The following is a 27,992-nucleotide window of genomic DNA, read 5'->3' on the forward strand; positions in this document are numbered from 1 at the left end:
AAAGAAAGTCATAGAACGCTATGTCTGATGACAAACATGCCAAAAATCCTCAACAAATATTGGCTACTTTACTTCAACAATATATTAAAAGGATCATACACCATGATCAAGTGAAATACATTGTTATAATTGATGAACCTGGTGAGGGATATTGATAGTGGGGAATACTGCATATAAGGGGCTAGAAGGTATATGAGAACTCTTGATACTTTCCACTCAATTTTGCTGTGGACTTAATCTGTTCTTGAAAATAAATTCAAGATAATGTTAAAAATTAATAAATTGAAAATAAATTCAATTAAATGTTACTATTTAATAACATCTTCTAGGACAAATGTGAATCCAGTTTCTTTTTTTTTTTTTTTTACACTGCTGAGGGGAGCAGCAGTCGAGACAGGAGAGGTCTGCTGCGCCATGTGGGTCGCTCCCTGGCCAGCTGGGATCCAACCTGTACTGCAGTAGCTGGTGATAGCTTGACAGCATTGTCTTTAACCCCTGCTCCACCAGGGAGGCCCTCATGTCTTTACTTTTTGACTCTTTGGTCATGATAGATTTTTTATTTTTTTTTTTTTTTTTTTTTAATCTTAAATTTTATTTTTATATTCCCCCATACAATTGCAAACGCCCCATTCTGACCCCAATCCTTCCCCTCCCGCCCCCCACCCCCCAAAAAGTGTCTCTGGTTCATAGTTTTTTGTTGATTTTGATTTTCACTTTCTTATATTCATTTTCCTGGTCCCTTATTTAAGTTTTCTAGATTCCTGCTATGAGTGAGACCATCCGGTATTTTTCTTTTTCTTTTTGGCTTATTTCGCTGAGCATGATCCCTTCCAGCGCCATCCATGTTGCTGCAAATTGCATGTGTTTATCTTTTTTGAATGCTGAGTAATATTCCATGGTATATATGTACCACATCTTCTTGATCCAGTCATCTACTTTTGGGCATTTGGGTTGTTTCCAAAGCTTAGCTATTGTAAACAGTGCTGCTATAAACATAGGGGTGCAGGTGCTCTTTGGAATTGATGTTTCTGTGTCCTTTGGGTAAATACCTAGGAGTGGAATTGCTGGATCATATGGAAGCTCTATGTTTAGTAGGTCCAGAAATCTCCACACAGCTCTCCATAGTGGTTGGACCAGTTTGCACTCCCACCAACAGTGCAGAAGAGTTCCTTTTTCTCCACATCCTCGCCAACATTTGTTGTTGCTAGTTTTTTTAATATGTGCCATTCTCACTGGTGTGAGATGGTATTTCATGGTAGTTTTGATTTGCATTTCCCTGATTGCAAGTGATGTTGAACATTTTTTCATATGTCTGTTGGCCATTTGCATTTCCTCTTCAGAGAAGTTTCTTTTTAGCTCTTCTGCCCATTTTTTGACTGGTGAATCCAGTTTCTTAATGTTAATGGGAAATATTGGCAAGTTGAGCCTTTTATTTTCTATAGTTTGCAATGTTGCAAAGATAAATTGAGATCTGTATGGTAATGTGGTTTCCCTCAACTCTTTTGGAATCTGAGTCTAGTTATCTGGTCCTAAATTATCACAACACTTTGAGTCATACAAATTATTTTCTCTATTATCATGTATCATATAGGCTGAGTCACTGATTCCATGATGGGGTCACCAGTACACTAACTGCTGACAGAATCAAGATGGCTGACTACCATGAAAACATGGGTTTAATGACAGTTGAAACAAAATACAATTTCTTAACTTAATATTTATAACTAAATATTTATAAGTAACAAAAACATATATATCCAATAGATGTTAAATGAGACTGCTTGATGATATATTTTCATTGGGTTCTAAAATTAAATGCTGAATCTCTGATGAATTATATCCAAGTAATTTATCAAATCTCATAATAATGAGACATGGGGGTTGGTGTATAGTGCATTTTGGAAAAAAAATTAAGCATAAAAAGCGCTTAGTACCCTGAAGAGTAAACATTATGCCTTAATTGACTTGGAATAATCTTGAAAAAGTTCAAAAGTTCAAAGTTTAATATTGGATTTTATACATTAAAAATCATCTTTCAGATTTCAAGCTAAACAATGAACTCTCACCAAAATAAAAAATAGAAATGGCTGTCTTGAAATTCTCTTTCCAAAAGTTTTGTTTATTCTTTAACTATAAGTTAATTAGCTATCATGAAATTCATGAAAACTTTGTTCTTTCACTAGTTACATTTTCCAGATCATGAAAATGTGTGGTCACCATAAGACCCTTGACTCATTATATGACGATTCTTCACTTCATCATCTCTAGGGTTCTAAATCATGGTAAATCACTTGTAACTAGAATGTGTGATTTACTATTAATATTCATTAAATGCTTAAATAAGATCATAAGAGTCTCTGGTAACTAAATTGTACTAAATAAAGGGAGGAAACTTTTATATGCCTTGCTAATAAGTTTTCTTCATAAAGGCCATATACTTTTTTAAGAGATTTATTTATTTATGCTTACAAGAGCTGGGGTACAGGCCAGAGATGCAGGGGGGTGAGAGGATTCACCAGAGACAGAGAGGGGAACAGAACAGGCATACTGACTGAAATACACTGCTGAGGGGAGCAACAGGGGAGACAAGAGAGGTCTGCTGTGCCATATGGGTTGCTCCCTGGCTGGCCAGGGATGGAACTCATGCTGCAGAGGCTGCGGATTGCTTCACAGTGCTGTGCTTAACCCCTTGCGCAACCAGGGAGGCACAAGGCCATATACATTTTTTGCAAGATTTATTTATTAATGATAACTATCACTTATATACTATTCTTAGTATTTTACTTGTATTAACTCATTCAATTTCATAACAACATTAAGTACATACTATTGACACTTTTAGTTTACAGATGTGGAAACAGAGACAAAAGGTTAAATAACTTGTACAAGGTACACAGTAGCCAGCCTGGGTGTCAATTACAACCATTCCACTAAACTGCTTCCTAGGTAATTTATCTTCTTGCTATTTCAAAGGTGATTATCCTCATTCATGAAAGATTATTCTAAGAATCAAATAAGTTCACTTATTGAAAGCACTTAAAGAAAATTTGGCACACAGGAAACATTTCATAAATGCTTTAGTGCTATTATCATTATGACTAACATTTATATATGTTCTAATAAGCTATCAAATACATAACGGAAAACTTTGACTTGAATATATCCAAATTCTCTTGTCATTTCTAATAGGTTTTATGCTGATTCTCTATGTATTTTTTGGGTACCCAAATAGCAGTTTTGCTTCCTTCTTTGTAAATATTTTCTCATTATATTAATTTCATGTCTAATTGTATTGCCTGGAGTTTCTGGAGCAATGTTAAGTAAAGGAAGTAGAAGTGAGAATGTCATTTTTACTCCTGATCTGAAACTTCATGAAACTAGACACTTCTACTATTTTTCCAGTAACAACTTGGCTGGATTTCAGGGAGTGTGTGTGTAAATAAGTGGTAAGAACATATCCCACTACCATTATTTTACTAAAGTGTTTTTATTAAAAGTGTATGTTAATCTTATGAAATGTTTTAGGCATTAGTCGCTCTAATATTATGCTTATCTAGGTTACAACGCTAATTCAAAGTAATGAATTCTCGAATATGGAATCATTCCTTTTTTCCTAGAATGAAATGCATTTGGCTGTGATGTGATACTGTATGAATTTATTGGTAATTGCATTGTTTTATTTACCTATTATTTGATTATTTGATTTGAATGGTTATTACATATATTTTTACCTCAATATAAATGACATTCTCTAGAATTTTTGGTGTTATGTATTAGTGTGCATGTGTGTCCCATGTTATAATGACTCTGAAAAAGAAATTTAAAAACTAATTTTTGCTATGTTCTCTGTGTTCTATTTTCTGTATTCTAAGCCAATAATAGAATTGAATGTTTCTATTCATTGAAAGTTTCAGAGAACTCTCTTGTGAAATTAAGTTTAACACAACCTTTTGATACTGAAAACATTTGCATATTATCTACAATTATTTATTTGGGTTTTCTTTCTTTTGGGGGGACGATTTTGATTGTTTATATTTTCCTAGAGGAAAAAATACAATTATATCAGGTTTGTAAATTTTGCCTGGAGTTTAAAATACTCCATGATTTTAGCTTATGTTTTTATTAATAATGTCTTTATCTGTATTTATTTCTCTTGATTTGTTTCTAAATTTGCTTGTTAAGCTTTCTCTCTTTTTCCTCAATCAATATGGATTTATCTGTTTAATTAACTGACTGTCATGGGTTGTTGTTTTTTTTTTTTTACTCAATTTTTTTCTCAACTCCATAATTTAAATGTCTAAATTATTTATTCTCATTCTATTTTTATGACATATTTAGATTGTAAATGTTTTTGTACACGATGTTATTCTCTTCTCATAGTCAGTAGTTATTTTATTTAAGAAAATGTAAAATTCTGATTTGAGTTTCATCATTACATCACCTCAAAGGTTCCTGGCAGCTCTACCAGTTTTACCGTCAACAATCATAACAAAGATTTATATATAAATATATATATATACACACACACACACACACGTGCATGTGTGTGTGTGTGTATATATATATATATATATATATTTTTTTTTTGGCAAAAGTCTAGTTAAAGAGATTGTCATAAAGGGACCTCCCTGGTGGCCTAGGGGTTAAGTGTCAGCATTATCACCACTAAGGCCTGAGTTCAATTCCCGGCCAGGGAGCTAACCCACACATGGTGCAGCAGACCTGTCTGCCCCACTGCTCTCCTCAGCAGTGTATTTCAGCAGATCTGCCTGTTCTGCTCCCCACTCTGTCTCTGGTGAATCCTCTTACCCCCTACCCACAACTCTGGCCTACACCCCAGTTCTTCTACACAGGCACACAAAAAAGAATTTACTCATTAATCCAATAGTAGCTTAAAGAACTTTTTTCTTATTATTACCAAGTATTTGGGATATTTGTTTGCTTGACTCTATTTTTGCTATTTTATGCTTTATTGCAACACAGTAAGAAAATGAGGTCTGTATTATTTCTGCTTATTAGAATTGTAGATTTATTTTAATGTTATAACATGGCACTTAGAAAACATCTATTTTCTTTTTCATTGAGATCTGGAGTTTGTTTTACATTCACTGAATTATCCTTGCTATATTAGTCACATTCATTACACGCTAACTTCTTTCTATCTAAAGCTAAGTCACAAACTGTTGACAAGGGTAAGGGAGAGCGATATATTACCATTGTGTTTCTATAAATCTCCTTCCCTCTCTTCAGCTGTTGCCTTATGTATGTTGATCCCATAATATTTAGATTTATGACAGGTATTATAAAGTGCCACTCTTTCTGTTACTTCACCTTTTTTTACTTTACATTCAGCCTTGATTTTAATGTTGCCTTGTGTTTTCTTTATTAAGTATCTTTTGCTTTATGTTTCTTTTTTGTAAAAAAAAATTTTTCCTGATAATTAGTAATGTTATTTGTTTTCGTTTGTAAGTAGTTCTAACTTAAGACAGTAAACCTATCTTCAATGTGTTTATCTTAAATTTTCTTTATTAGACATGCTCTTCAAAGAACAAAAGATTAATAATCATTTAAATAGTGAGGGCCCTTCTGCCCACTCAGTAATCATATGTCCCAGAAGGAGCGTGACACACAGTAAGGAAAGGCAAGTGAGGAAAAGACACCAGTTCTGAGAGCATAGCTGAGCCCCTGAGTCAAAGCAGTTTGTGTTTGTAATGTACCGTCTTGCAGTGACAGTGCGTTGTCACTAGGCTTACTTACAGTGGAAACCAGATTGAACTTGTCTTGATTTTCTGCAGCAAATATATTTTAAGGCAGTGGTTTATTCTTGTTCTGCCCAGGGAATCCAACCTAGTGATACAATGAAACGTCCAAACTCTACTCTTCATTTATCAACTTTAAAATAGAGCTGCATCTATTCATTTTTTCCCATGTAAGAAGAGGAAATTATTTCACTTCTTATTTCTCATAGCTTCATCTTTCTTCCTCCCAATTTTTGTCAGCATAGCTGAGAATTTTTGACATATATATGCACTTACATATGAAAATGCAGATTAATATTGTTTCTTTTATGTAGTGATATTTTCATATTTTTCTGAAATCATATTTCTCATTCCCCACTCCTTTAGACTTATGCTTTAATAGGGTAGGTGTTCATACTACTGCTTTCACAGTCCAGCTTCTCAATTTTCTTTTTTCCCCTTTGACTTACCACTGAAATGGCTAAATTTCCTCATAAATTACTCAAAAATTCCTTGTATTCTGGTTGCCAGATTTAGCAAACAAAAAAACACAAAGCTTGGTAAAATTTGAATTTTAGATAAACAATGAAATGGTAAGTGTGCTCCATGTCATATATTGGACATATTTATCCTAAAATACTACTTATTGTTTATCTGAAATTCAAATTTAACAGGACATCCTGTATTTTATCGAGAAACTATAACCTGCATGAACTGTAATCTCAGAATATTGGATTATGTGGATATGTAACACTGCTGCCTTTTATATTTGAATGATAATTTAACTGGACTTAAAAATTCCTCGGTCACTTTACTTATTTTAGAAGTAATCCTAAAGATGTAGTTCTATAATCTCTTAATGGTGAATGTTTTTATGGAAAGTATCAAATTGTGCAAGTTTTTTTTTTCTCTTTCTTCATATAGTGACTTGCTTTTTCTGGCTGGATACTTACAAAATTCTTTCACTATTCTTGCAGCCCAGAGAACTCTTAGGTCACGTTTCATTAGTAATTGTTTATTCTGGCAGGATTTGGCAATGAAAAGGGGAAAGAGTTTTGGGTGCCATCAAAAATTACAATAGGTGAATTTAGTCTGTTATTTTCTACTATAAATTTGTAAAATTTCTGGTCTACACTTCCTTTCATCTAGTTATGGAAATATCAGACATCTGCCAATGATGCCCTTGTATCTGGGAACTTTTTGTTGTAATTAAAAAATTGCCATCAACTTTTCACCTCTGACAGGGAAGTTTTAAACATCTTCTCCAAGTTCAGTGCCTCTATTCAAAACCAAAGCCATTTCCTCTCTTCTACCAGTCAGATAGTGGAAAAGAGGGGTGAAATGTTCCAGCATTGACCATTAATGAACAGGATAACTCATAGGAGATTGTCTATGCCTTTTCCATGAGTCCCCATTTCTTCCATGGTTCTTGAACTATTTCTTTTCTCTTTTCACTCTGACAAATCTCAGCTTGTGTTAAAGACAATTAGCTCTGAGATATGTATATACTCTTTGTATTTTCCCAGCTGAGTTGCTAGATACAACTCAGCAAATTGTAGCAGTTTTATTTTTACAATCCCTCTTAAATCAGTTTAGTGATGATAGTCTGAAAGAACTTCCATTCTGAACAGAATTTTACTTTTTATTATTTCAGGATTAGCTGACTGATTTTTTTTTTCACTTCGATTGCCTCTTTACTCTTCTTTCTACTTCCTCTAGTTGTGGGTATTAGGTGAGGGTTTCTACAACTTTTCTTCTATTTTCTTCCCTGCCTATGGTTTCTGGCAGGGTTAAAGTGTTGATGATGTGTTGTGTTGATGATGTCATATGTTAATTTCTATAGTGGGGCCTCCCTGGTGGCACAGGGGTTAAAGTCTCAGCGCTATCAAGTTATTGCCAGCCATTGTGGCATGAGTTCGATCCCTGGCCAGGGAGCTGACACACATGATACAGCAGACCTCTCCTGTCTAGCCTGCCGCTCCCCTCAGCAGTGTATTTCAGTAGATTCTTTTATTCTGCTCCCCACTCTGTCTCTGGTGAATCCTCTCACCCCCTGCACCTCTGGTCCACACCCCAGTTCTTATATGCATAAATAAATAAAAATAATAAATAAACTTATAATAAAAAATTCTACAGTGGCCCATTCCTTTATTTCTAAATGGTACTTTACAAGATCATGGATGTAAAACTACATTCATTCTTTGACTTGAATGATAGTGGTGTATTCTTTTTTTTGTATGGGTTATCTTCAAAATTTATATTTTCTCTTTTTTTTGGCATAGAAAAGTTTATAAACACTGTTTCTTAAGTCAGCCACCTATTTGTAGTAGTTACCAGTAGTTCATTTAAATTTAGCCACTCAAAGGATTCGTATCTACTTATTTGTATCATTTCCTCCCCCCAAAATCAATTCTTAGAACTAATTGACATACAATAAGTTTGTTATAAATATATGTAAAATAATCATAACCTGAAGAAATAGTTTCATTGAGAAAACAGTACTATGAAAATTAAGGTCATATAAAGAAAACTGAAATAGAAGCTGCTAAAGAAATTCACCGACAGTGATATTTTGTTAGAGAACAGTAACATGGAAAGTAAAAATGAAAATAAGGAAACTTCACTATCTTCAAAGATAATATTAAAATTAATTAATGCCTCAATTATTCCAATACCATGTGAAGCTGGAAAGTCCTTACCCTCTCTAAGTCCCAGAGTGGACTGTGTAGAGTGGAAATAATAAAAATATGTAGAGTGGAAATAATAAAAACCCCTACATCACAGCCCTTTCTTAGTTCCAAATAAGATAGTATATGCAGAGATTAACACAGTGCCTGGCACATAAACAGAATCCAACAGGTGTCAATTATTACTTTTTTCCAATTATTTCTTTGGAAAATCAAAAAGGACCAAATATAAATTGTGACTTCTCTGTTCTTCCATGCTTAAGTATGTCTGGGTCTCTCCTGAGTAAAGTATTATGGTGTCAACCAGATTTTAAGCTTATCTCTACTTCCATACTCTAAAACGGAGTCCTGTATTTATATATATTAAGGATGCTTTTTGATTTACCTATGAAACCAATAAACAAATGTACTTAGGATTTCAAGACACAGAAGAGGAAGCATTTATCCAGAACTCAATGGATAAAATTGATTTGACATCCCCATATTTGCATTAATTCTGAGACTAAATAGAAATAATCATTTCCCTGGATTTTAAAGTAAGAGAGATTCAGACACTTGAAATAGCTTACATATTTAGATGTAAACTGCAGCAGCATTGTCAGACCTCCCTCAGGGCATTTAGACTGTTGACAACTAATATACAGAAGTTTACAAACAATCCCCATGAAAAAAGAAGTCCTAATACAATATCCAGAGATGGGGTGAGAGCAGGGTGCTTAGCAAAAGTTAGAGTAATTCTTGGATAATGAATCAAGAGGAGGGGGTGGGGTATTAAAGAAAACATTACAGACAGAACAAAAACAAAATGTTAATATTATCAACACAAATAACATCAGAAGTAATAGCAATCACTTATTAATCTCCCAAATCTATTTACTAGATTTTATATAGACAGATTCATGTAATCCTCACAAAAGTCCCATGAGGAAGGTAAACTTGTACATTGATAAGGAAAGTAAGGCACAGAGAAAAGTTAAGTGCTCGAGTCACACAATCAGCAGTCAAGAAAATTTGGGTCCATGTTAGCTCTTTCCAGGACTCATGTTATTGAAGTCTTACCCTGTCTTAAAGGGAAGCATGACTAGTAGCTGATGGTTCAAGATGACTTTAGGAGAAAAGAAAATGTCCTGGGGTTTTATTGGGAAACTGATGGACAAGATTAGATTCTGCCTTTTTCCCTTATTAGTAGTGTGATCTCTTTAGTTATTCATTTTAAGGGATGGCTCTATCATCCATCCACTGGTATTATGCAGGAACCTGGAGTCCCCATGGGTAATGACTGGCCAGCATTCTGCTTTTGTTAGTGTGCAACCAAGGGGCACCCAAGGATTCCAAATTGTTAAGGGTAGATGGTCTAAAAAGGGTCCAGTACTCTGCTGCACAAAGGCAAAGGAAGCAGACTCTTGGTATAAAATCTTTAATAGAATTAGTGAGGGATGAGAAGAAAGGATATTCCTAATAATAGTTTCTCAATAAAAGCCCCCAAATTACCCATCCCCTGGTGGGCAAATGTCCAGACAAACAGGGTTGGCCTGAAGTGGGGACACTGAAGCCTGATAGCTTGTCACAAGTTTAAGGAACTTTCTGGCAAGGAACTACAAGACAGGGGTTAGGCAGCTCCCAGAAAGCTGGGCCTGAAGGAGAAACTCAAAATTCAAAACCACAGTTCATATCAAGATAACACCTGTTGTTGTCTCTGTCAAGCACCAGGAGCAGCCTCCCCACATGTCTCTTCCAAGTACCTCTTGCAACTGTCTCTCTATATATCTCTCCTCCAGGTGTCTCCTTCAAGTCCCTAAGTGCAAGTCAAAGTCAGAGAAGCATAAGAGCCCGAGCCAGCATGTGTTCAGATATATGCCAAGCAATCCTGTTTAACTCCACCTCTAGGTCCCAGGGACCCTATTCAGGAAGCCAGATCCATAGCATGTTGGGAATTGTAGTCCTCAGTACCTGAGATCTCTTCAGTGTGGAGATGGAGGTGTAGTCCATAAAATCGTCAGGGTTGGAGTTCATTCAGGACATCATTCAATGTCTCAGAGATTTCTCCTTAATCAAACACATTTCCAGAAGGCCAGTGTTTAATAACACACACCCTGACACCATCTCCCAAGAACAAACACTAACTCTCAGATATAACATAGTTTAAAGTCACAAACTGGAAGCCCCAGGACTAAGTGCAATGCATAGAGCTGGTCTTGCAAAAATTATGCATTCTTACATAAAAATCCACTGAGTAATGACAGTTCCTTTAGGTAAGTGAGGTTCCTCCAATCTGCTGGTTCATATCATCTTCTGCACACAACCAGCAACAATCACTTTACCTGCCTGGCCCAAGTGACTGACCACTCAAATTTTCAATTTAGCTACTTCTGCAGGTGGTCAAGATATTTCCTACTCCTTGGTTTTAAGATCATATCAATGAGTCCAGGTGAAGTCCTTTGCTTATCTTTTTCTTCACTCTAATTGATATTCTATCCCTGAGGACTTGCAAGGAGTAGGAAATGGTCCATTGCTGAATCATCTATCTCTTAGTAGGAACCCTCTTACCTTAAAAAAAAAAATCACTAGTTCAAAGTTTTTAAATTGCTGCTTAAAAGTAGCAAACTGAATTCTAAAAATCAGGTCAATCCTTCTCCCTGGATAATTTTTGTGGCACAACAGTACATAGATTGGTAGGAATGCTAGGTGACATAGGAGGCTATTATCAGGCAAGGAAGGGTTGAGGGTCTGAAATCCAGAAGTGGGTATATAAAGATTATGAGACAAGTGCTATTGTTTTACCATCAAAATAACCAGCAGTTCCGTCACTTCTACATAAAGATGACACACCAATTTACTGTCATCATATTTTGTGTTTACACCATCCTCCCACCTCCCCCAGAAGATTCTAATGATCTTGTCTCTCATCTCTTAGACCTAAACACATGTTTTTTAAAGAATCTGTGTGTCTATAATATAATGAAAACATTTACTGACTCCAATTAAAGTTGAATGAAAACTATGACTTTGGCTTCCAACCAACTAGCTAAACAAACATAACAATCAACTCAAAACTCCCATTTAGTGACTATAAGCTGTGATTGAATTAAACAAGTATTTGGGTCTTATGAGAAATAAAGGTCCCACCAAAAAATCTCACAATAGTTTCAATTCTGGTCCTATTCTCTTTGGTGAAGCACATCCATTTATGTGTGTAAGACCATTTTCAAAGTTCTACAGTGAAAACTATTTTCTATTGTAAATTCAATATGCATACAGTGAGTGTAATGGGCACTCAATGTTTGTGAGAAAGAGAAAATAGCTGTAAGTTCTGCTTCCTAGAGAAATGACAGGTTTGAAATGAATCTTTTATTGGGAATTGAAGAGAATTACCAAGTGCCACAAATTGCACTGAAATATTAAATGCAAGAGTTTTGAGATTCAAATGTCAAATTTTACTGTAATACATAGGTAGCTAAACCCCAACACTCTGTGAGAAAAGTCACCCGCTGCCTAGGAAGGAAGTAGAAAATGAATCTGGCTGCAGGTGGAAGAGCTATGACGGGAAGGAGAGGGATAAGAAATTAGGTCCATGAGGCTTGATCATTTCTTTGATTTCAAAATTCTCATCAGTGCATTAACAGAAAAAAGAAAGATGAATATGAGTGTACTGGGGCCTCCCCGGTGGTGCAGCGGGTTGAGTATAGTGCTGTGAAGCTGTCCGCAGCCTCTACAGTGTAGGTTTGATTCCCGGCCGGCCAGGGAGATAACCACATGGCACAGCAGAACTCTCCTGTCTTGCCTGCTGCTCCCCTCAGCAGTGTATTTCAGTCCTTCTGCCTGTTCTGCTCCCTGCTGTTTCTGGTGGATCCTCTCACCCTCCCGTGCCTCTGGCCTGTACCCCAGTGCTTGTATCAATAAATCTTTTAAAAAAGTGCATGAGTTGAAAAAGAAAGATGAATATGAGTATATCTCATTTCATGGTAGCTTGTTCTTCACTTCAAAACCTCTTCAAAATATTTCATGTTTAATTGGGCACCAGACCAACATGGAGCCCATGAACTGAGTTGGGCATCTATGCCAATGGGCTGCAGAAAGAATTTGAGCATGGCAAGTATGTAGGGGTTCTATGTCTTCTCATGGGGTGGTGGAAAGGGACTGACATGACCGGTCAATTAGCAAGAGTCAGAATAGAATGCAGAAATATTATAAGCAAAGGCCAGTACCAGAACATCAACAATGAGCACAGGATGATGTTCCCAAGGGTCACATGGGATTGGACCTATGGGAGCAGTCACTGATATGTGGGTGCCCAGGAACTAGATTAGATCAGCTAGCTCAGGGCAGAGACTAGTATTGCCCAGAAAGAGTGATGCTCCCTTAACCCATTTTTCATTACCAACAAGAAACATAAGGGCCTCCCCTAGTGGTGCAGGCAGTTGAGCGCTGCACTGTGAAGCTGTCTGCAGCCTCTGCAGCACCGGTTCAATCATCGGCCACTGGCGAGGGTCCCACATGGCGCGGCAGACCACTCCTGTCGCACCCGCTGCTCCCCTCAGCAGTGTATTTCGTCAGTCTTCCTGTTCTGTTCCTCATTCTGTCTCTGGTGAATCCTCTCACCCTCCCATGCATCTGGCCTGTACCCCAGTTCTTGTATAAATAAATAAATCTTTAAAAAATAACCAACATAGGGCCTCCCCTGGTGGCGCAGCAGTTGAGCAATGGGCTGCGAAGCTGCCCGCAGCCTCTGCAGCGCCAGCTCAATACCCGGCCACCGGCGAGGGTCCCACATGGCACGGCAGACCTCTCCTGCTGTGCCCGCTGCTCCCCTCAGCAGTGTATTTTGTCACTCTGCCTGTTCTGTTCCCTGCTCTGGCTCTGGTGAATTCTCTCATCCGCCCAGGTTTCTGACTGTACCCAGTGCTTGTATAAATAAATAAATAAATCTTAAAAAAAAAACAAAACAAAACATAAACTTTCCATTATCCTCACACTAACTTCCCAGACGAGAGGGATGACAGTGATTATGAGGAAAAGGGCAGGGAAATCCTGAAGATTAATGATCATTTCCCTAAGAAATCTTGCTTTTTTTTCTTCTCAAATTTTATTGATTTGCCACTTGTTTTCATAAACATATAATATTATATGTTATAATAAACATGTTATATATGAATATTTATTATATATAGTATTATTGTATTATTTATTCTACCTATTGTAATATTAGAATAAATTTTAAAATTCTGTGCATTTTTTGAATTTTGTATATAACTTCCACATGTGAACACGGCATGCTTTCCACCAAATCTTTCCACCAAATCGCCAATGCCAAAATATAGTCACCTTCCCTCTATAACCCCTCTATCCCCCAATTCCCTCTAGAAACCAGTATATTTTTCAGAGTCTAAGAATTATTCCTGGTCTCTTGCCAGTTTGTTTTCTTTGGTTATTTATATTCCACAAATAAGTGAAAACACCCAGTAACTATCTTTCTCTTTCTGGCTGACTTCACTTAGCACAATCACCTCAAGAGTCATCCATTTTGTTTCAAAGACACTATTTCTTCTTTGTAAATATCTGAGTAGTATTTCATTGAGTATATATTTCATAATTTTTTTAATCCAGCCATCAATGGATAGTTAGGTTGGTTCCATGACTTGGATATTTCAATAATACTGATATGAACATAGGAATGCATAAATCTTTTTGTATTCATGTTTTTATGTTCTTTGGGTAACCATCTAGAAGTGGTATTGCTGGATCATATAGTATTTTCATTTGTATTTTGTTGAATAATCTCAATACAATTTTCCATAGAAGATGCATCAAATTACATTCTCACCAATAGTGGATGATGTTCCTTTATACATCTTCACCAACATTTGTTGTTTCAAGTTTCTTTGATACAAGCCATTCTCAAAGGGTGGTTTTGATTTGAATTTGCCTTATATTGATAATAAGTGATGTTAACATATTTTTTTTTTTATGTGCCAGTAAGCCAACTGAACGTCTTTGGAGGAGTATCTATTTAGGTGTTTCGCCCATTTTTTGATTGGGCTGTTTTGTTTGTTTTTTTTAATTGTATGAGTTCTCAACATGTTTTTGAAATTAACCCCTTGTCAGATTATGATGTGCAAATATTTTCTCCCAGCCCATAGACTGCCATTTTTCTTTCTGTAGTGGTTTCTTTCATAGTATAAAAGTGAAGCTTAATGTGATCACATTTCTTTATTTTTGTTATTGTCTCCTTTGCTATCTAGGATTTTTCCCTGAATACCTCTTTGAGGTTGATAACCAAGAGTGCGTCTCCTATATTTTAAAATATATTTTATGGTTTCAGGTCTTATATCCAAGCCTTTAATTCATTTTGGATTTTTCGGATTATTTTTTGTGTATGAAATTAAGTAATGATCAAATTTCTTTTTTTTTTCTTTTTTTAATATGTGACTATCCCAAGTTTCCCAACACCATTTGTTTTTTTTTTAATATATTTTATTTTACATAATTCTCACATCATTTTTCATTTTTGCACAATGCATACATTTTTATTTTGGTTATAGTCCCATACAATTCCCACCCCCCTTATTTTGACCCTAATCCCTCCTTTCCTCCCCCTCCCCCATAGTGTATCTCTGGTTTATAGTTGCTTGTTGATTTTTTATTTTTTCTTTATTATAATTAGTCTTTTTCCTGGTCCCTTATTTAGGTGTTCTAAATTCCTGCCATGAGTGAGACCATCTGGTATTTTTCTTTTTCTTTCTGGTTTATTTCACTGAGTATGATCCCTTCCAACTCCATCCATGTTGCTGCAAATTGCATGAGCTTATCTTTTTTGATTGCTGAGTAATATTCCATTGTGTATATGTACCACATCTTCTTGACCCAGTCATCTATTTTTGGGCATTTGGGTTGTTTCCATAGCTTAGCTATTGGAAATAGTGCTGCTATAAACATAGGGGTACAGGTGACCTTTTGAATTAATGTTTTTTGTGTCCTTTGGGTAAATACCTAGGAGTGGAATTGCTGGATCATATGGAAGCTCTATCTTTAGTAGGTTGAGGAATCTGCATACAGCTTTCCATAGTGGTTGGACCATTTCACACTCCCACCAGCAGAGTTCCTTTTTCTCTACATCCTCGCCAACATTTGTTGTTGCTAGTTTTTTTAAATATGTGCCATTCTCACTGCTATAAGATGGTATCTCATTGTAGTTTTGATTTGCATTTCCCTGATTACAAGTGATGTTGAACATTTTTTCATATGCCTGTTGACCATTTGCATTTCCTCTTTGGAGAAGTTACTTTTTAGCTCTTCTTCCCCTTTTTTTGGCTGATTATTTTCTTTGTTTTTGTTGAGTCTCATCAGCTCTTTGTAGACTTTTGTGATCAGTCATTTAGCATTAGTGTTGTGTGCAAAAATTTTCTCCTAGTCAGTGGGTTTTCTCTTTGTTTTGGTTATTGTCTCTTTTGAAGTGCAGAAGCTCTTTAATTTGATAGTCCCAGCTGTTGATCTTTGCCTTCACTATTACTGCTTAGGGTGATGTGTCTGTAAAGATGTTTTTGAGGTGCATGTCATGTAGTGTTTCGCCTATATTTCCTTCTATATATTTTATGGTTTCAGGTCTTATGTCTAGTTCTTTAATCCATTTTGAGTTGGTTTTTGTGCATAGTCCAATACCATTTGTTAAAAAGGTTTTCCTGGGCCTCCCCGGTGGCTGCAGTGCCAGTTCGATCCCCGGCTGCCAAAGAGGGTTCCACATGGTGCGCAGACCTCAGGAGAAAGTGAAAATCAAAATCAACAAAAACTATGAACCAGAGACACTTTTTGGGGGGTGGTGGGGGCGGGAGAGGAGGGATTGGGGTCAGAATGGGGGGATTGCAAATGTATGAGGAATATAAAAATAAAATTTATTAATTAAAAAAAATAACATACTAATTTAAATTCATTAATTATATAGTCACAAATACAAATTTTAACATCATCTTCATGTCTTGGATATCTACATTTCCCTCAATTTACATAATCCACAATCAACTGACTAAGCTATAACTAAAAAGTCACATACCTGTTATTTCTAGCACTTTGGGAAAAAACAGTGTCCAGAATCGGCATTGTTGATGACGTAATTTTGTGTGTACTCCTGGTGATTCTGAATTCAAGGTTAAATATTTTTGTTCACTGCTGTTGAAGACGGGCCATCTTGAGTTATTGCTCTGGGTCCCATCCGGATTTCTAATAAATAAATAAACAAACAAAAAAAAATTAAATTGGTATATTGGTTTTATAGGGCTATTATAAAAATGTTTCCTCTTCCAATCCATAAACAACTGATATCTTTCCATTTCTTTGTGCCTTCTTTTGCTTCCTTTAACTGCTGTATAGTTTCCAGCAGGTAAATACTTTACCTCCCATGTTAAGGTCATTCCTGGGCATTTCATTCTTTTTGGTACTACTGTAAATGGGATTGTTTTCTTAATTTCTCTATCTTCTAATTATGTACCCATAGAAACACAACAGACTTTTTGTGTACTGATTTTGTTTTCTGCCATATTACTGTGTTCATTTGCTATTTCTAGTAGTTTTTTGGCACTCTTTTGGATTATCTATGTATATTACCATGCCATCTGCAAATAGTGATAGTTTCACTTCTTCGCCAATTTGGATTCCTTTTATATATTTTTCTTGCTTAATTGCATCATCTAGGACTTCCAATACTCTATTGAACATTAGTGGTGACAGTTGTTTTGTTCCTGATCTTAGGGAAAATGCTTTCAGATTTTCACCATTGAGTATGTTGGCTGTGCATTTATCATATATGGTCTTTATTATGTTGAGATATGTTCCTTTTATTCCCATTTCATTGAGTTTTTTTATCATTTGTTGAATCTTATCAAATTCTTGCCAGCATCTATTGAAATGATCATGTGATTTTGGTCTTTCTTTTTGGCTGATGTTGTAAATGAGATTGATCTGCATATGATAAACCAGCCTTTTGTCCCTGGAATGAATCCAACTATGTCTTGGCAAATGACTATCTTAATATATTGCTGCTTCGATCTGTGAAGACTTTTCTGAGGTTTTTGCATCTATATTCATCAGAGATATAAGTCTATAGTTTTCTTCTTTTGTGCTGTCCTTGTTTGACGTGGGGGTCAAGGTAATGTTGGCCTCATGAAATGTGTTTGGGAACTTTTCCTCCTCTTCAATTCTTTAAAGAATTTGAGAATGACAGGTATTAGATATTCTTTAAAGGTTTGGCAAATTTCACTAGTAAAACCATCTAGTCCTGAGCTTTTGTTCTTAGGGATCTTTTTGCTTATTCTTTCATTTCTTTGTTTCTATAGTATAGTGATTATCTTCTTCACCTCCATTCTATATCAATGTTTGTCATTGGTCTATTCAAACTGTCTATCTCATCCTGGTTCTGTACTAGAAGGTGGTCCATTTCTTGTAGGTTGTCCAGTGCTTGCATATAGATATGCATAGAAGTCTTTTATGAGTCTTTGTCTTTCTCCAGTATTTATTGTAATTTCACCTCTTTCACATCTGATTCTTTTTAGTTTGGTTTTCTCTCTTCTTAGTAATCCTAACTAAGGGTTTAGCAATTATGTTTCTCCTTTAAAAGAAACATTTTTTGGTTTCATTGATCTTTTGTACCATCTTGTTAAACAAGTCAGTACTTACATTAAGAAAACTGAATATACTCTGACACAGTAGCATTTGTGCCAGCTTCTGGTTGGAATGGTGACAACATGCTGGAGCCAAGTGCTAATCTGCCTTAGTTCAAGGGATGGAAAGTCACTTCCATCGTAAAGATGACAATGTCAGTGGAACCACACTGCCTGATGCTCTAGATTGCATCCTGCCACCAACTTGTCCAACTTGTCCTTGTGCCTGCCCCCTCCAAGACATCTACAAAATGTTTAGTACTGGGACTGTCCCTGTGGGCTGAGTTGAGATGTTTTCTCAAACCTGGTATGGTGGGCACATTTGTTCTTGTCAGTGTTAAAACTGAAGTAAAGTGTTGAAATGCACTATGAAGCTTTGAGTGAAACACTTCCTGAGGTCAATGTAGGTTTCAATGTCAAGAACATGTCTATCAGAGATGTTCATCACAGCAATGCAGCTGGACAGCAATAATGGCCCACCAATAGAAGCAGCAGGCTTTATAACATGGGTGATTATTCTGAACCATCCTGACATAATGAGTGATGGATAAACCCCTGTGCTGGATTGTCACACAGCTCAAATTGCTTGTAAGTTTGCTAAAATGAAGAACACTGATTGTACTTCTGGGGAAAAGCTGGAAGATGGCTCCAAAGTCTAGCAATCTGATGATGTTGTCACAGTTCAAATGATTCATGCAAATCCATGTGAGTTGAAAGTTTCATGGACTAGCCTCCTCTGGACTGTTCTGCTGTTCATGATATGAGATAGACAGTTGCTGTGTGTGTTATGAAAGCAGTGGACAAGAAGGCCACTAGAGCTGGCAAGATAACCAAGCCTGCCCAGAAAGCTCAGAAGGCTAAAGAGATGTTATCCCCAATACCTCCTACCCTAGTCTTAATCAGTGGTGGAAGAATGGTCTCAGAACTATTTATCTCAATTGACCACTTAAGTTTAATAGTAAAAATCTGGTTAATGACAATGTATCATAAAAACTTCAAAAGGAGAATATTTTTTTGCAACATTTGATTTTCCTGTGTGGCAGTTTTAAGCTATTTCTTTAAATTAGTACTTTCTAATGCAAACAACTGCCACAGAATTTTCAGATCCATTAAAACAAAATTTAACGGAAGAAATATGCTGGATATTTCAATTTTGATATGTTTTTTTGAGATGGTAAACCTGCATAGTCTGTCCAGTCCCCAACTTGTCTGGCTCACTGGTGTGGTTGCTGCCCTGACCACAACCCCCATGCCCTCCTCCTATTCTTTCCCAACAGTGAGTCACCAATCTCAGAACAAGATATCTGTGTTTCAGTTCCTTGCTGCCAGTGATAAACTGCTGAAACTTCCTGAGAACAAACATTAATTTTTCTACAGTTGTACTGAGTGATTTATCAGAACCTTCCTATTCTACCATGTTATGAGTCAAGAGCCTGCTTTAAACTGAAAGAAGCTACATAAATCTCCACACCCACCCCTCCTCCAAGTGAGGGGAAATAGAAGCTCAAGAAACAATTATAAATACACCAATATGTAGTTTGTACTTCTAAAGTATAGACTGTCAATGATTAAAGATTAATTAGTCCAAAACAAGAAAGAGAAAAATAATAAAGCACTGTTTCCTTTCTCCATCAGCAGGTGATAGAATGGAAGCAATATAGAAGAATAAAATCTTGAAAGAAATGATCACTTGATTTATTCTTAATGACAAGAGATTACCTCATTTATAGTCAGCATAATCAATGCAGTATTGTTATGCCACAGAAGCTGCTGGCCAGACATGTAAGGCTAAGCTTCATCCAGACACATCATCCAGAGTCCCAATAGGAAACAGATGGGGCCATGGACAGAATTAATGAATAAGAAAGTAAGTGATCCAGGGACCAGTGACAGGTTAACTGAAACTTGTACCTTGGCCAAAAAGGGACAGTGAGAGGGAATTGTGTGAGAGAGCCTAGAGAGAGGTACAGGCAAGGAAGAGAGACACATATCAGGACTAGCACATGACCTCTCTCTCTCTCTCTCTCTCTGCCCTCCAATCTCCTAGTGGTGGCTCCTGTTGGCCAAATCTAAAAGAAGTCAGAAGTTAAGTAGCCCAATTAATAAAATTCATTTGGGTCATTCTCCTAGGATATGGAACAAAGCAGACAAGGATACAGAAATAACTGGTGGTTTGGGGGGCAAATGGAGAATAACCAGCATTGTCTAATACACGGAATTATAAGACATGCCTGACATCTTAAATAGCGTCTCTATCTCTTTGTGATTTTCTAAAACCAGAAAAGAACAGCAGTCCAGGAGATGTGCTTGGGTGGCCAATTGAGCACCTGAAAATAATTTGTTTTTTCAATTTTCTGAAGAAATTAAGAAATCTCCATCATCTTCCCCAAGGCTGTGATGTCAGACTGTTTTAGTCTCAGCTAAGCTACTTCAAACATTGTCACGTTTTTCTATAAACTTGAGCTATGGGAGTTCTGCTTTTACAGTTTCAATATACAATCTAGAGGCAAAGGCTGTGTCTATATGTCATGGATGTTCTGGTCACAAGACACAACAGCACACAGCACAAAAGACAAGTCAATGGGCCTGCCAGACCAAGCTGACCTCATTTTGCAATATTGGCTTTGGGTGATTTTATTTTAAAACCTGAATATTTATACAGTTTGCATTCTTTAGGAGGTGATAGATTCTATTAACCTTCAAGAGCCCTTATTTGCTTTATCTTTTTGCTAAGAGAAACCAGGCTGCCTGGCTGAGAGGACCTAGCTGACTTGGCTTAGTTTAGCCATACCTGCTGTTATTAAACACAGAGAAGAATTATTTTAAGTTCAATTTTTACATTAAACATAATAATTTTGCTATGTTTGAATTCCCAAGGGCTCTTTGGACACTGTAATTTATTTCAATGCTCTGATGCCACTTTTCCCCTCCACCTCCTTGAGTTCCACACTTTACACTGAGGTTGTTGTTCGGAAGGGGTGACAAAGGAGTAGCAGCAGTAGGGAATAAGATGGGAAGAACATATAAGAACAGGCACCACGACTTCTGGTTCCCCTGGAGAAACTGGAAGTAATGGGTCTCATTAGTTTGAGTGCACTTGAAAAAACAGAGAAGATGAGAGGCTCTCCTTTCTTCCATTCCCTTTGCATGGATAACTGATTTAAAATCTAGTAACTTTACTACTTTGACAGCCTTTTTTATGGCTTCTATATGTAAACCATAGGTGACGAGTTATCCTGACCTGCAGTGGAATTGCAGGCCTTACCTACTGTATGGTCCAGGGCAAGTTGATTACTTTCTCTGACCATCATATACATCTTTCTGCTTAAAGAAATGTGTTGCACAGACCTGGCGCTGATGCATCACTGTACATCTCCTGATGAATAATAAAAAACTGAGAGGAAATGTTTAGATATAGTTTTAGCAATTTGATACTACTTAATAACAAAGTATATGATCCTTGGGAGCATATCATCAAAGTGTGAACCAAAAATATGGTTGTATGACAACATGGGGAAAGAAACAGAGAAAACACAAGACAAACCACCAAAACAAAACCTCTGACTTTTATCTAGAGAAATTTTGAAAAGCACAGGTAAGAATGATGATGTCTGTAACTCTCTGATAATGAACAGGAGGCATTACAGCAGTGCCAGACATACGGGAGCTCAAGAAATGGCCATTCCCTGCCCATATTGAAAAGACCAGGAACAATAAGAGCTAGTGGGGGGTATGGAGAAACAAGGAACCCTCTTTCTTTGTTGGTGGGAATGTAGACTGGTCCAGCCCCTGTTGAAAATAGTGTGGCGGTTTCTTAAAAAAATGAATCGACCAAATGGTACAGCAATTCTCATTCTTGGTATCTAGTCAAAGAATACTAAAACACTAATTCAAAAGGAAAGTCACATTCTTATGATTATTTACATTAGCTAAGCTATGGAAACAACTTAAGTACCCAAAAAATAAATGAGTGGATCAAGAAGATGTGGTATATATACATATTGGAATACTATTCAGTGTTCAAAAAGGATAAACTTATGCCATTTGTGGCAACATGGGTGGAGTAAGAAGGGATTTTGCTGAGCAAAATAAGCCAGGAGGAGAAAGATAAATATAAATGGTGTCACATGTGGAATACAGAGAAACCAAAAGGCAAAAGACAATCTTTAAAAACCAACTCTTAAAAGTCAACCACAGAACTGAGCCACCCAGAGGGAGAAAAGGAGGGGGAGAAGTTGAGGATAGAAAGAGGACACAGTGAATTATGGTGAAGGCTATGGGTGCATTGGTGGGGGGGTACGCTACAATGCACCTCATAGAGGGGAGCCTGTACTTCCAAAATACTACCAATGATGTAAACCAATGGTACCTCAATTAATTTTTTTTAAAAAACAGTCATTCCCTTCAATCCTCTGTCCCAAAGAAGATTCAGAGCACCTTGCAGTCAAGACTTTAGACCCATGTACCCTGACTTTGCTCCAACAGAAAATACAAGGGTGAACCCGCCAAAACACTGCATTAGAAACTTTGACTTAGGAGAAAAGATGTACATATGATTACTTGTTTCCAAATGTGTGATCACAGCATTGCTCAAATAAGAATTTCCCTCATCTAGCAGACCACTCCCATGGGATCTACAGGTAATATTTCAAATCACAATCAATTTATATGTGATCACTGCAAAGGAGCTCACAACTTTACCCAATCGATTCCTGATATTCACTATAAGAAGTTCATTCTTTTGCATTGAACAACCTCTTTTTTAAAAAGAAAATTTGAATAACAAAGAAGAAACATGGACTCAAACTTAGGACACTGATATCCACTTTAATTACTACTGTGGCCCTGGTATATTCTTTAAATTTTCTTTTAGAGCAATTTTAAGTTCAGAGCAAAATGGAACAGAGGCATAGACTTCCCATATTTAGGCCCTGCTCCAACATATGCACAGCCTCACCTTTAACAACATCTTCCACTGGAGTGGCCCATTTGTTAAAATTGATGAAACTACACTGAAACATCATTACCACCCAGAGTCCATAGTGTACACATTCTATGCCTTTTCTAGTATTTAGTCTATGAACTTGAAAAAATATGACACTGATCCTCCATTACAGTATTCACAGAATGTTCATATGTTCATACCTTGGCTCAGTTATGAGATGTCAATGCTACAGGCAAATTGCCTAGCCACTGCAGTATAAAGTAATCCCCAGACCATGTCTAATCTTGTGCAGAAAATAAAATGCTCAAATCCTATGACACATTTGCTGACGGAAGAGATGCTTATCTTGAACATCGTTGGTTCACTGACTCTATCAGTGTTGTCTCATACATATTGCACAGGAACCATAAAGAATGAACAAAATTGGAAAATTTTGAAAAGCTTCAAAGGTCAGCCAGGCCCTGGCCAATATATTTTGTTAAACCTGCTTTCCAATGACTGCTTGTGTACACCACTTCAGAGAGAAATAATGAGCGTGAAATTCAATTATACGGACACCCGCTTAACCATCTCAACCAGAATTGTGTCCCTAATCTTTTATTTTGAAGATAAAGTGAAAATCTAAAGCTACTCTCCTTATGATGGCATTTTATTCCCTTTGTGAATCAGCCAAGAGAATTCCCTTCAACCTTAAGGCTCTAAACATCAAAGTCAGCTCTTCTCTTAATCTGTTTTTTAACCTTAATTTATGTTTTCTGTATACTGAGGAGTAGACCAAAGCTAACCCACCAACAGAACCTTAGGAGCATTGCACTGGGATACTGGCTGCTGGGAGCTGGTTCTCACAAAGAGAGTGCACCCCCTGCTTCGCAGCTAACGTGCCTAGAGCAGAGTGATAAATTCTGGTCCTATGGGCTCTGCAAGTCCTGGTCTAGGCTGTGACTTCACTCTGACTACAACTGAGGCTGTGGTCCAGAGAATTCTAAGATGTTGTGCAGAGGACTCTATTTGACTTTCTTTTGAAGCCTTCTCATTCTACCTTTGCCATGTGTCATTCCACAGTTAAGTACCATCTATAGGATTAACATTTCACTTTGCCCTACTATGGGATCATGTCAAGCACAATACTGGCCCCTGAGCAACACTACTGTTTGCTGAATGAATGCCTACATAGCAAAGTGTTCTTTGCTAAGGACACACTGCCTGTGTCCTTAGGATTCAAGTTAAGTTTTAAAACACAGTATCAAGGAAATGGTGTGCCTTCTTACTCCTCCACTATGCTCTTCATACTCAAATGAGAACTCAAGAAGTTTCCCTAACACAAACCCAAATCCAAAGTCATCCATGGACATAAAACAACAATTATGTACCTGCTTCAACTATTATTGAGCATATTTTGGAAAACAGGAGCATTATGGGTTCTCACTTGTCTCTTCCCCAATGCAAAAGATTTATAAAGGATGATGAGTAAACTTTATATTTCTATTGAATTTTATAGTGAGTAGAGTTTAGTGTTTCTATTGAATGACAAATAAAGATGGGATGAAATGAGTTAAGGAAAAAGTTCAGTGTTTAGGTCAGACATTAAGAAGAACTTCCTGATGTAAATTCCAGAGTACTACAGTAGAATAAGGTCTTCAAAGAATCCTCTCCAAAAAAACTTATGAGTTTGTGCTAAATGAAAATGTTTAAATGTGGTCTTTTGGAATTTTCCTTCCTTATCCCACATGTATATCTGTCAAAATCCATCCCAATTTACAAGGTCCAAAGGCCTAAAAAATATTATTCTCCCCCCACACTCACCTTTCATTGGACTTATGATTCATTAACATTTACTTATTGATACCTGCCACGTCCAGATACTGTCCTTGACTTTTATGGGAACATATAATTGATCTTGAAAGACTAGGTGCTTGGTATTATGGAGCTCACATTGCTGGGGGTGGGCATCCAGGTGATAAACAATGAAACAGACAAATACTTTACCCAGTTTTCAGTGCTCTGGAAAAATAAAGTGATTTAGAGTGATTAGTAGTCCCCCAGAGGGGACTGCACATAGGACGTGGGAGAGACCTCTGTGAAGAGCTACCATGATCTGAAGACCGAGAAAGCCAGCCCACTGAGAGGTGGGCAAGGTGATTCTCAGAGGAGGGAAGAACATGTGAACTTGGTGCAGACTGGCACTCAGTCTGTCTCTGAGTTAAAAGGAGTCTGGCAGTGAGTTAAAGGGAAGAGGAGGCCAGCATTCTGATCCAGGATATTATTTTGTCCTCTTCCTGACTTTTGTGTAAGGATCTCAAAAGAATGATCTCTCCACAGGGTCTTGTTATGGACTGAATGTCCTCAAAAATCATATATGGAAGACCTAATTCCCCAGGTGATGGTATTTGGAGACAGGCAGTTGCAGAGTAGAGTAGATGAGGTTTTGAGAATGGAGACCATATCTTCCATATCCACTAGACTATGAGATGTGTCTCAGGGCAACCCAACTTCTGTGGGGAGTCAGTTATACCCTTCCAATTTGTCATTCAGGTCCAACGTGACCAAGCTCTAAGGTCAAGCTATAAATTAAATCAAAGATCTAACATCCCTGAATTCTTGGGCTTGATTTCTAGTCATGAACTACAGAAGGCTTTTTGGTATACGGAAAAGAGGGTAAAGAGCAAACTGACTCACCCCTGTAAAGATAGATGTGTACATGTGTGCACACATATGTGTGTTCATGTGTGGCTTTGTGTCTTTGTGCACACACAGACTATAATTCCCCAGAGCTGGAATCAAGATATATGTCTTCATTGTGCTGTTGCCAGTAGACATTTGACTAGCACCCCTATGCATGACATTTGTTTGTTCAAATGTCACACAATTCATGATCCGTGTGGGAGTATAGCGGTGCTGTGACACTGAGCAGCTGAGGATTCCCGAGCTTGGCAGTCTCCTGGGTGTGCTGCACTGTGGCTGATAGCCAGAGCTTTGCATAGCAGAGTATGTGGGTCTATGTATGCACACTCATGAACTACAGCCATGCATACATGCATGCACACACATGTGTGCACATATGAGCAGGTAAGAGGTACTCTGCCTTTGAAGACTTCATTTCTTTTATGTAATTTATCCACTAAACCCACATGCTCCCCCTACCCCCAAACTGTGCTATGCACAATCTTGTCTTGGGGACTTGATTTCTTTTCATGTGGTTCTTTGTGCTAACAAGATTAAATCAGTTCCAATAGGTACTGGTTTAATGGAGATGATAAACTTTTATTGAACTTGAGCACATTAAAATGAAATGTAAGCAATAGGTGATTTTGGCATTCTCCTGGGGTCTCTTCCAATTTGAATAAAGCCAGCATGCCTTCTCTGGAAAATAACAGCTCCTAGCCCAGCTCACTTTATGTGCTTAATTAAAATCTATTTTTGTGGTATAAAAAGGAGCTAAACAATGTAATGTTCCTTCTCTTCCATAGAAGTCCAAAGAAACTATGTTTTCAGCTGTGAAAACAGAGGACAAGTACTTTCTTAAAACAGATCTTTACATTTCACACAAAGAGCAGGTAATGTGCTGTTTTACAGCAGCCTGTCTGCTAATCTGTGATCTGTTTTGTCTGTGAATGGGATTATCATGGTGGTTTATTGAAAAAGAGCCAAAAACGATGTTAAGTAAACTGTTTACATGAAGCCACCAGGCTGAAAAATCCAAACTCAGACTCATTTCAGGTTTTAACCAAAATAAACTTTATTATAGTTTCAACTGAACAGTTAAACCTTTCAGGGTCTGTTCAACTTGCTGAATGTGTAGAACGTAAGACTACAGCTTTCCACAGAAATTATAAAACTGTAAATATCATGGTTAACCTCTGAAGGTTGCCTTTCTTTGTAGCACTCCGCTGGGCTTTTACAGGGGCCAGGATTGCAGCCAGGGTCCTCAGCCAGGTTCCTGTCACTGTCTTTGCCAGTCCCGTAAGTCAAGAGAGGGAGATTTGGCTTTCCAGCATGGCAGGGCTAGATGTGAAGCTGTCAGTAACTCATAGCTTGACTCCTCAGAGAAGACATCTTTATGTCCGAGGGCTAGCAGGGATACACCTGGTTTCTTTTGACCCCCGTGGTGGCTCCCAGTTCAAAAGGGTCAAAGCGATTTTTTATTAGTGTCCATTCTTGACCTTTGTGCATCTTAAATTCTAATCTGGGCCAAAACATTTCACAAGATGTGCTTTGATCTCCTTGCAAACAGACAAAAGACCAAAAGAATAGGAACATCCACAAAGGAAGCGCAACTTAAATGCATTGTTTTGTCTTCTTGCTGATTGTGGAGAAGAAAGCCAGAGAGTTCCAGTTCATGTTCACCATATCCACAGAAGTTAAGTTTAGAGATCACTTTCCCAAGTTTTACAGATCAGGAAACTGGCGCTCATAGGGATGTCTGTGAACTATTACTTTTCTTTTAATCTTGAGCCTAATTTTTCTCAGAATTGTTTTCTAGAGACTCCTGGACTACAAAAAAGTCTGTCTTTTCAGCCTGACACCCAACACCTCTTAACCTCATTCATTTATTCATTGGAAGGACCCAAGGTGTGCCAGTCTCTATGTTATGCTAGACATGGATGATGCAAAATCATACAGAGCCCATAACCTCAAAGGCAACCCACTAGCTGAGTGACAGGTCATTGCAATATGGAATGGTGGTATGCATGGTTAAGTAAAAGAAACTAAGTACTGTAAGAAGAAAGGTGCTTCTTGGCCTCCTCAGCTCTTCCTTTTCCCTTGACTTCTAGATGCTGAATATCTTTCAGGTTATCATCTTTGTCCTCTATTCACGTCTACCTACACTCTTGCCCTACGTGATCTCCTCCTGTCCCAGACCCAGGAACACATTATATGATGATGATGATTTTTCTGTCTCCAGTCCTGACTTTACTCTGAGCTCCACATCCTTCTCTACCTATTTGACCAGCTCCACCTGAATGATTAAAGAGGC

General features: G+C 37.3%; 1 pseudogene; it reads left to right on the top strand.

The window, feature by feature from the left end:
• The first annotated feature begins 20 nt into the window (after positions 1–20).
• LOC119231513 (elongation factor 1-alpha 1-like) lies at positions 21–27,978 on the top strand (annotated as a pseudogene).
• The last annotated feature ends 14 nt before the right edge of the window (positions 27,979–27,992 follow it).

Source organism: Talpa occidentalis, unplaced genomic scaffold (genome assembly GCF_014898055.3).
Source record: "Talpa occidentalis isolate TD23 unplaced genomic scaffold, MPIMG_talOcc4v2.1 talOcc4.7, whole genome shotgun sequence".
Lineage (NCBI taxonomy): Eukaryota > Metazoa > Chordata > Mammalia > Eulipotyphla > Talpidae > Talpa > Talpa occidentalis.